This window comes from Anastrepha obliqua, chromosome 2 (assembly GCF_027943255.1).
Source record: "Anastrepha obliqua isolate idAnaObli1 chromosome 2, idAnaObli1_1.0, whole genome shotgun sequence".
Classification (NCBI taxonomy): domain Eukaryota; kingdom Metazoa; phylum Arthropoda; class Insecta; order Diptera; family Tephritidae; genus Anastrepha; species Anastrepha obliqua.
This window is the reverse complement of record NC_072893.1, coordinates 9,362,381-9,371,509: the sequence shown is the minus strand read 5'-3', so window position 1 is coordinate 9,371,509 and position 9,129 is coordinate 9,362,381.

Genomic DNA, 9,129 nt, shown 5'->3' with positions numbered 1-9,129 from the left:
ATCCACCAGCTGAATGACAAGTATCACTTGGAGCTGGAGGTGTTTACTGTCATATAATTATATAATATGTTGTTGTAGCAGTTGGACATGCCTTTAAGTAAATTGGAAGTATTTTTAGAAATATTCGCTAAGTGCATATCAGGATGCACAGTATAAATGAATGATGATGTAATAAAATAATAAACGCAAATTAATTGGCAAAAAGAGTAAATTAACTCAAACACCCTGACTGATTTTCTATTTAATACTGTCTGGGCTTTCGAAAGTCCAGAACTATCGCGATATAAGTTCTCTTTTGGCACCTAATAAGGGTTAGATTCTTTTTAAAAATGAACTCTGCCGAATATTTTTTGCCTTTCTGAAAGAGAAAGATTAATTTTTAAGGGATCGCGAAAATTTAGTGCCTCCTTAAACACTCCTGCGTTTTACGAACTCTGTGTTATGTCAACCCTATGATTAATCTTTCTCTCTCTCCAACAGTTTCATCTTGCTTTTGCGATAAGCGTGTGAAAAGTCTGTGCAAAAATAAAAACTACTTAACTGTTTGAGATAAATCTTTTTTCATTTTTCGTAATAGTCTCCTTTGGGGCTTAAGCAACTTGTCGAATGCTAATCTATGTATCAGGTCAGTCCATAAGTTTAAAATTCATAAAAAAGATGTTTAAAGTATTTATTATCAATAATATATTTTCCTTCATTATTTACAATGCCTTCCCAACGTATAGGCAAATTTTTAATTCCCTGCTAAAAAAATTGTTTGTCCTTGGAAGCAAAATACGCTTCGATAGCCCTTCTTTTAGCTTCTTTTGAGGAGTAGTTCTTGTTACTCATATGGGATTAAAGTCCACGTCCTCGTGATAATCACAAGGTGCAAAATCCGGGGAGTATGGTAGATGCGGCATTAGCTGCCATCCGAGCTCGTTCTGCTTGCCTAATGTTTGCCTTGCGGTATGCGGTCTTGCGTTGTCGTGGTGAGACAAAACTTTGTGTATATTCACTAAAACTGGTCGATTTTTGTTAAGTGCCTCATTCACGTCTGATAGCTGATGGGAATAATAACCTGCAGTCATCGTCTGGTTTGGTTCCAGAAGTTCATAATAAACAATACCGGCCATATCCCACCTAATAGGGGGGTGAAGACCATCTCTAGGGGTCGGTTCTGGTGTTTCATCTTTATCTAACCATTGGCGTTTGCAAACAGGATTATTGTAAGGGACCCATTTTTCATCACCAGTAACGATACGGTTCAAAAAACTTTCATTTTCAAGCCGCTGCAGCAGCTGAGTACACACATTCACTCTCTGCTGAAGGTTGGCGACGGAAAGTCTTCGCGCAACCCATTTGCTCAGCTTTGAAACCTTTCCCAACTGAACCAGGTGCCTGTGAACTGTGAACTATTTCATGTGATGAATTTAACCTCTGAGCTATAATATCGGCTGTCAAGTTTGGCTCGGCTTCCACGAGTTCGAGCAAGGCGTCGGAGTTAAAGGCTTCAGGACGATCAAACGAACGTCAAATACAACGTAATAGACCGAGCTGACTCAAACTTGGTGTATAGTATGTTCTACGAAGAGATGCTACTAACTACGCATAACCTCGATATACCTATGCTAGTACTGCCACCTCTCTGACTTTCGATAGACTTTTCAAACGATCCTTATAATAAGTCAATGTTGAGCGAAAAATCCGTGAAGTTTTATTGAATTTGGTTCAAAATAAACGCTAATTAGTTTGCTCTCAAATTGTCTTTGCCCAATTCGTGTTCATCTTTTGGCTTTACGTTCCACCCGAAGATAAAAGATATTATGCACATACATCACATTAGGTCTTGGGTGTTTGGACGAACACTTACGCCTAATTTTGTTCTGCATCTTGACGATGTTGCACAAATAGGAAGGTTGTTTTTGTAAGAAGGAAAATTATTACTGAAAATATTACAGAGAAAAATATCTCCAATAAAAGTATATTAAAAATTTTGTTTACCTAACAGAAGGATTTACAGGGTCCGGCGCGCGAAGAGTAATCAATTAAAAATGCCATATATTTAGTTTGGAGAATTACTTTTATTCAGTTCAAAGTAAAAAATGTATGAAAATGATACAAAATTAAGAATCAATTTACTTTTACTCCATAAGACCACCTTTTGCCTTTACTATGGCTTTGAGACGGTCCAGAAACGAATCGCAAGCTGCCCGAATGTGACTTGCAGGTATTTGGGCCCACTCACGGCCAATAGCTGTTTTCAGCGCCTCGAGACTGGTGAATCTTTTAGTATGGACCTTGCACTCCCCAATGGCCTAAAAAAAATAATCCATTTGATTCGCGTCTGGTGAATTTGAAAGCCATTGTGTGTACGTTATAAAGTTCGAAACGTTGTTTTTTAGCCATTTTTGGTTCACTCGAACTTTGTGAGTCGGTGCCGAGTTCTGTTGAAACTTCCATGGTCTGCCACCGAAATATTTCTCTGCCCACTGCTTCAAATCAACCTCTAGAATACTTTCCCGCAAATACTTCGCATTTACCTTGAAGCCAGGCTCGATGAAAACGACTGGAGAGCGTCCATCTGCGGTTACAGCTGCCCAAACCATTGCCTGTGGCGGGTGCTGCCTCCTGGTCCTGGTGCCCATCGATGACTCAAATTCTCGCATGAACGGTCGGCCAAATGAACCCTATCGTTTTGGAAGTTTAAGAATTGCTCAATTGGAAAACAGTTCTCGTTTTGAGCCATTCGGCCAAGCGAAGGAACCCCTTTGCTCTCTCAAGTCTGCCTTGTTGCTGTTTTGGTGTGAGATCATGCACCTTTTGGATCTTGTAAGGCTTGACTTTGTGATAATTTTTCAGTATGCGGCGAATGCTACGGTCAGATATTTTACGTTTTACGTTACGTCTTTTGATGACCACCTCCATGACGTGTCGCGCTGCTACCAGTATCATTGTAACGAGTATTAGTGCGGTACGAAAAAACTTGATTTACTTTAAGTTGCTCGAGCTCACGAACAATCGCTGGTTGTGATTTTCCAGCCAAATCCAATGCAATCCCACCATAACGTTTGAAATCCATATTTAAAGAAGTGAAATACCAAGATTATATTCATTTATACAGACGGATCAAAAACGGACACCAGTCCCTCATATGCAGTCATAAACCAGCTTGATGCCACCATCTCAGACAGTGCTTTACCATCCTTCTTCTTCTTGTTCTTCTTCTTCTTCTTGATTGGCGCGATAACCTCTTACGCAATTTTGTCTTTCTCGTGCTAACCGGCGCCAGTTGGAAACATTAAATGAAGTCAAGTCCTTCTCCACCAGATATTTTCAACGTAGAAGAGGCCTTCCTCTTTTTCTACTACCACCAGCTGGTATTAGGCTCCAAAAACCTTCCGCAAAATCTGTCTTTTAAACACTCTAAGGAACGCCTGATCGGATGTTGTCATCGGCCAAGCTTTTACATCGTCCCATGTGTTAGTTTTGTTCGTCGAGAGAGGACAGCTTTACCATTCTACAGCTCTTTATTTTACGTGTAAGCAGCTGCATTCCTTCAAGCGGCACTTTATGCTTCCGACAAAGGTGGCAAATTCATTATTTGCAGAGGTAGTAAATCTTAAAACCGAAATCCAAAATAATATCTTACTAAAAATATGCCTTAGGGTTCATGTGGGTTTCGGGTCATGCCGGAATACAAGGCAAAGAGTACGCTGATGCCAGAGCTAAAGACACTGCTTAAGAACGCCTATACTTCAAAGCACATTTTACCGTGAAATGTTTTAGGAAAATTATAAAAAAGTATCTTCAAAAAACGTACAATAGTCAATGGATTAATTACCAGCACCACTCCAAAAACCATAATCCTACTGGCATCAAGCAGCATTATATCATACACAAATTTCCTCTCAGAGCCTCAAGCTATTTACTCGCCTCCGAATCGATCCACTGATGTTCACTTCCTAAATAGCACAGCTAAATCAGACTGCCCTTTCTGCAACTCAAACGACTACATGACAACACATCTCCTCGCTACCAGCCCCAAAGACAAAAGCATGCACCAAATCGAAAAGCAACACATAAATAATCCTAAGGCATCACTTCAGCAACTGTGCGCTCAAGAAAATATGGAAAAAAGTATTTACTAACTACAAGAAAAAATTAAGTCAAACGTCTGCCTGGCTACTGAAATCGTGCATTCAGGAAAATATTTATTCGAATACAAGTTGTTTTCGACAGACCGCCAACTTTTTCTTCATGCACTGGTGAAAGGGGAAAAGAGGCGCATTGTAATAAATATAAAGAACAGCGGAAAGAAAAAACACAGAGAAAGTTCTAAGACTTCCAGTTCGGTCTACACAAAGTGCAAGTGTACGCAGAGACGAAGTTGGTCGAACAAATCACAAGTAGAATACACTTTCGCAACTTTTGCCACACGACCAGCAGTTGTTGTTGCGGGAAGTAAATAGCATCAACTAAACAAAAGTGATGGCTTTAAGAGTAGTGAAAAAGCATAGCAAGCTAATGATTTTATTAAAACTGAGTATCAAATTACATTGAAGACATGCTTGAGCAAGTGAATTCCGACCAAACGTTTATTCAGCGCCTCATAACAGGTGATGAGATGTGGATGTACGAGGGTGGGTCAATAAGTCCGTGACTTTTTGTATTTCTGGCGACTTTACTGAAAAAGAAATACTGCTCCTGTCAACAGGCATCTGTCAGTTGACTTCTGTCAAAATTTGAACTTGCTGCGTCAGTTAGTTTGTGTTTTACAGCTACCTTTATCAGACTACCCAGTAATTTGAGGAGAAAATGGAAAAAACTGAATTTTGTGTGCTTATTAAGCCGATTCACCCTTAGAAACCCACTGTTTCGACTGTTGTTTGGTCTCTGGTATGTGGTGCTGGATCCATGTTTCGTCCACGGTTACAAAATGGCGCAAAAACTCCTCCATATTGCGATTAAACAACGCCAAACCTTCCTGTGAAGTTGTTACACGATTGCGTTTGTGGTCGACTGTGAATTACTGGGTAGTCTGATAAAGGTAGCTGTAAAACACAAACTAACTGACGCAGCAAGTTCAAATTTTGACAGAAGTCAACTGACAGATGCCTGTTGACAGGAGCAGTATTTCTTTTTCAGTAAAGTCGCCAGAAATACAAAAAGTCACGGACTTATTGATCCGCCCTCGTATGATGAGCAAACCAGTCAACAGGCGGCCGAAACCCAAAAAACCACGTCAAAGTCTGTCAAAAGTGAAAGTCATCCTACTCGTTTTCTTTGATTATTATTATGCTGTGCACTCGGAACGCATTCCAAATGACTCTACGGTGAACAAAGAATATTATTTGGAGGTTATGCGGCGTTTGAAAGAGAGTATACGTAGGAAACGCCCAATTTGTGGAAGGAAAACTCTTGGATCTTGCAGCATGATAACGCACCGTTTCACAAGACTCATATTGGAAACACTTTTTTGACCAAAAACTCGACAAATATCACAAAAAAACCACCGTATTCATCAGATTTAGCCCCCTGTGACTTTTTCCTCTTCCCAAAACTTAAATTGCCACTCCGCGGACACCGCTTTGAGTCGATGAAGACCGTTCAGAAGAATTCGCTGGAGGAGGTGAAGGAGATCTCTTCAAATGCGTTTAAAAAGTGCTTTGATGACTGAACTAATCGTTGGCAAATGTGTATTGCTTCGAATGAAGCCTATTTTGAAGGCGACAAAATAAATGTATATGAACTCAATTTTCTCATGAACGTGAAAGCTCCTATAGAGTTTGCAGAAGAGCCCGTGAGTAAATGGCGAAATATATTGTTGTCAGAATCTCATAAACTGTATGCCACAAAGCTGAAGCAGTGCTGAAAACCCGAAATATAAGTTTTTTTTTCGTTCGAAGGCATTTTGTGCTAATAAAGGGTTTTTCAATTGGCGCGGGTCGACTTTGGCGCCCTGTGGCAGCCATTTTGTTTTGGTGACATCTGTCAAATCTTTTGTTTATTATTCAGTTGCTTATGCCAAATCATCATGGCAAGTTACACGATTGAACAGCACGTTCAAATGATAAAACTTTATTATCAAAATGAGGGTTCATTAACGCAAACGTTGCGCGCATTGCGCCCATTTTTCGGTAGACGTGGTGGCCCTTCCAATTTCTTATGGCCCATATTGAACCATATGGACCTAGACGACATGTGGTTCCAGCAGGACGGCGCTACGTGCCACACAGCAAACGCCATTTTATTCCATTTCAACATCTACACGCCCTTATCGAAAAACCCTTTAGTATGAAATAATTTTATATAATGCTATGAAGGAGGAGTTCATATATACATATACTTTTTATTAAAAAAATTTATTAGGTGCGCTACTAAGTTCTCGCTGTTTTTTGATGAAAATACAAATTTATTTTGAAAAAATGGTTACAAGTGAATCATTGAAAGTATTGCCCATCGCTGGCTATTACTTTTTCCCATCTTTCTGGTAGATCTCGTATACCGTCGCGTTGAAACTGTTCATCTTTTGAGGCTATTCACTAGGGCGGGTCGATTTAAAAATCGCTTATTGCTCTGTGAAAATCGTATTTTAGGGATCAAAATAAGAAACTTTGCCGAAGGAACCATACCTCTAAAACGAATTCTGATGTCCCCCAATTTGGGTCGAACGAAAAATCCCACTTTCACCCATTTAGAGTGCTCCAATCGAGTCCAAATGTATGACCGACCCCCACTAACTTTGGACGGCCGATCCACCCATGCCAGTGACACACCCCCTGGAACTCTCCTGGGGGTTCCCCATACAATCATTTCAAAATATCACAATTTTTGGCCTTTGCATGAGAAAAGAAACTAAAAAGTTCGTGAATATTCGGCACAAAATCAGACATTTTCACAAAACCAAAACAAAATCACTAATGTTCGACACATTTCATTTACCATATGTCTAAGCTTGGTTTATGACGTTTAGGTTATGTTAGAATCGACTAGCACACACTGCTGGCGGCATCTATTGGCAAACAGCGGGAACTTAGTTGCGCACCTAATAGTTTAAGTAAAAAAAAAAACAGTTTTCCATAAAAGCATTTTCGCAACCCCTTTTCTTGTCCAAAGCTTTCCTTAAAATTCTTCTAACACCCCCCTTCTGATATCCTTACTGTCAAAGTCGCTTTGGTTTTCTTTGTCTATTTATTATTTATAAAAAAAAAACGTTGTAAACTCAAGCAAAAAAATCTCAATGCCTAAGTCAGTGCATTTTTTTCAACAGCGAATACCACACTTCTTTGTTAAACGCATTCACATTGATTTCTAAATTTGATTTCCTTTATTTATCCGCCAAAAACTTCAATGGTCGGTATTAAATCGCAAACTTCAGACACTTGAATTTTATTTATCTGTACTAATTCTTTAAACCGGTGTAGATTACATTCGCACCCTTGCGACTTGCGGAAATATGTAGTTGCTTTCTCCTGTTCACTTCCTTTGTCGCCCAGCATTCAAGTATTTAGTTATTGCAGCTGAAATGCTTGGAATGGTGCGCTGATTGTCCCAACTTTTTTATATCTTTATTATTTACTTGTCTATTTATCCACGATTTTTCTTTTGCGCTGCTAACGAAATTTTGTTTGGAAACTTTTTGGTTGTTTCTAAGTGATAGTTTGAGCTAATGTTAGTTTAATAAGAGTTCGCGTTGCATTATCAAATTAGTTTTAGATTTTCTTGCTTTCGTTACTTTTGCTTTTTGGTGCAAATCTGTAGACGTTTTTTCTGCTTGTTTTCGTATAGCAAAAAATTGAGAGCACAAATAGTTGTAAGGAATGCTCAACGAACGGCTTTTAACCCATTCGTGTGGAACATTTAAAAAATAAAACAAGAAGTCGAAATTAAGCGAATTCAGGCGTAAAATTTTTGAAAGAATTTTTGTTAAACTAAGGCTTCACATAACGAGTATGCCACCAGACTGGCACCTGCAGAGGTCGCGGTTAGCCAAAGATCACTTAGCGAAGATCGATGTTGTAGGTCGAACTGCCAGATCCAGACATCACATGAGACGGCGCAAAAACAATAGTGCAGATCCCTGAAATATGGAAGGGTATTATCGAGGCCCTATGCTTCCGAGCGAAGTAAACAAATTTATAAGAAAAGGCTGCACATCTATAAATTTACCCGTTTGAATTTAAAATTACAAATAATATCATAGTAGATCTTCCTGAAGCCGCCCACATTTCAGCTTGATAAAATTTGGGTTCACTACTTGTTGCAAAACCGCAGGTAGTTTCTTTTCAGTAGACCTGCAGATAAAGCTGTCATACTGTTTGTCGAGCTACTTCGGCGTTTTCGAGATGATGATCTTCTGCAACTAATGCTGTTATAATAAGTGCAGGATGGTCCATATAGTTTGTTCTTCTCACCAATTGAAAAAAATCAGAGTAATCATTTTTTTGCGAACATTATCAGTTTATTCAATATAACAAGCAGTTTTTTTCTTTATGGGACCGCATTTCATTCATATGGCTACCTCAGCTAGCTCCAGCTCAAACCCAGATGCACGGGCATCAGCTGGAAAATCACAACCAGCGATTTTTCGTGAGCTCGAGCACCTTGAAGTAAATAAAGTTTTTGTTTATCCCACCATTACTCGTTACAATGATACTGGTAGCATCACGAATTGTCATGGAGGTGGTCATCAAAAGACTGCAACCTCACTTGAAATGGTTCAAAAAGTGAAGAAGCGACGTGAGCGAATTCCCCGACAAAGTGCCAATCAAATGGCAAAAGAACTGAAAATATCTGGCCATAGCAGCCGCCGCATACTGGAAAATGATCTCAAAGTCAAGCCTCATAAGATCCAAAAGGTGCATGATCTCAGATCAAAGCAGCAAAAAGTCAGACTTGAGAGAGCGAATCAGAAGCAACTTGGACAAAAGCAGTCAATTTCCGAACATTGTGTTTTCCGACGAGAAAATTTTTGAAATTGAGTAATTCGTAAACTTCCAAAACGATGGGGTTTATTTGACTGACCGTTCATATGAGAATTTGAGTCATCGATTGGCCACCACGAGGCAGCACCCGCCACAGGTAATGGTTTGGGCCACTGTAACCACAGATGAGCGCTCTTCTATCGTTTTCATCGAGCCTGGAGTT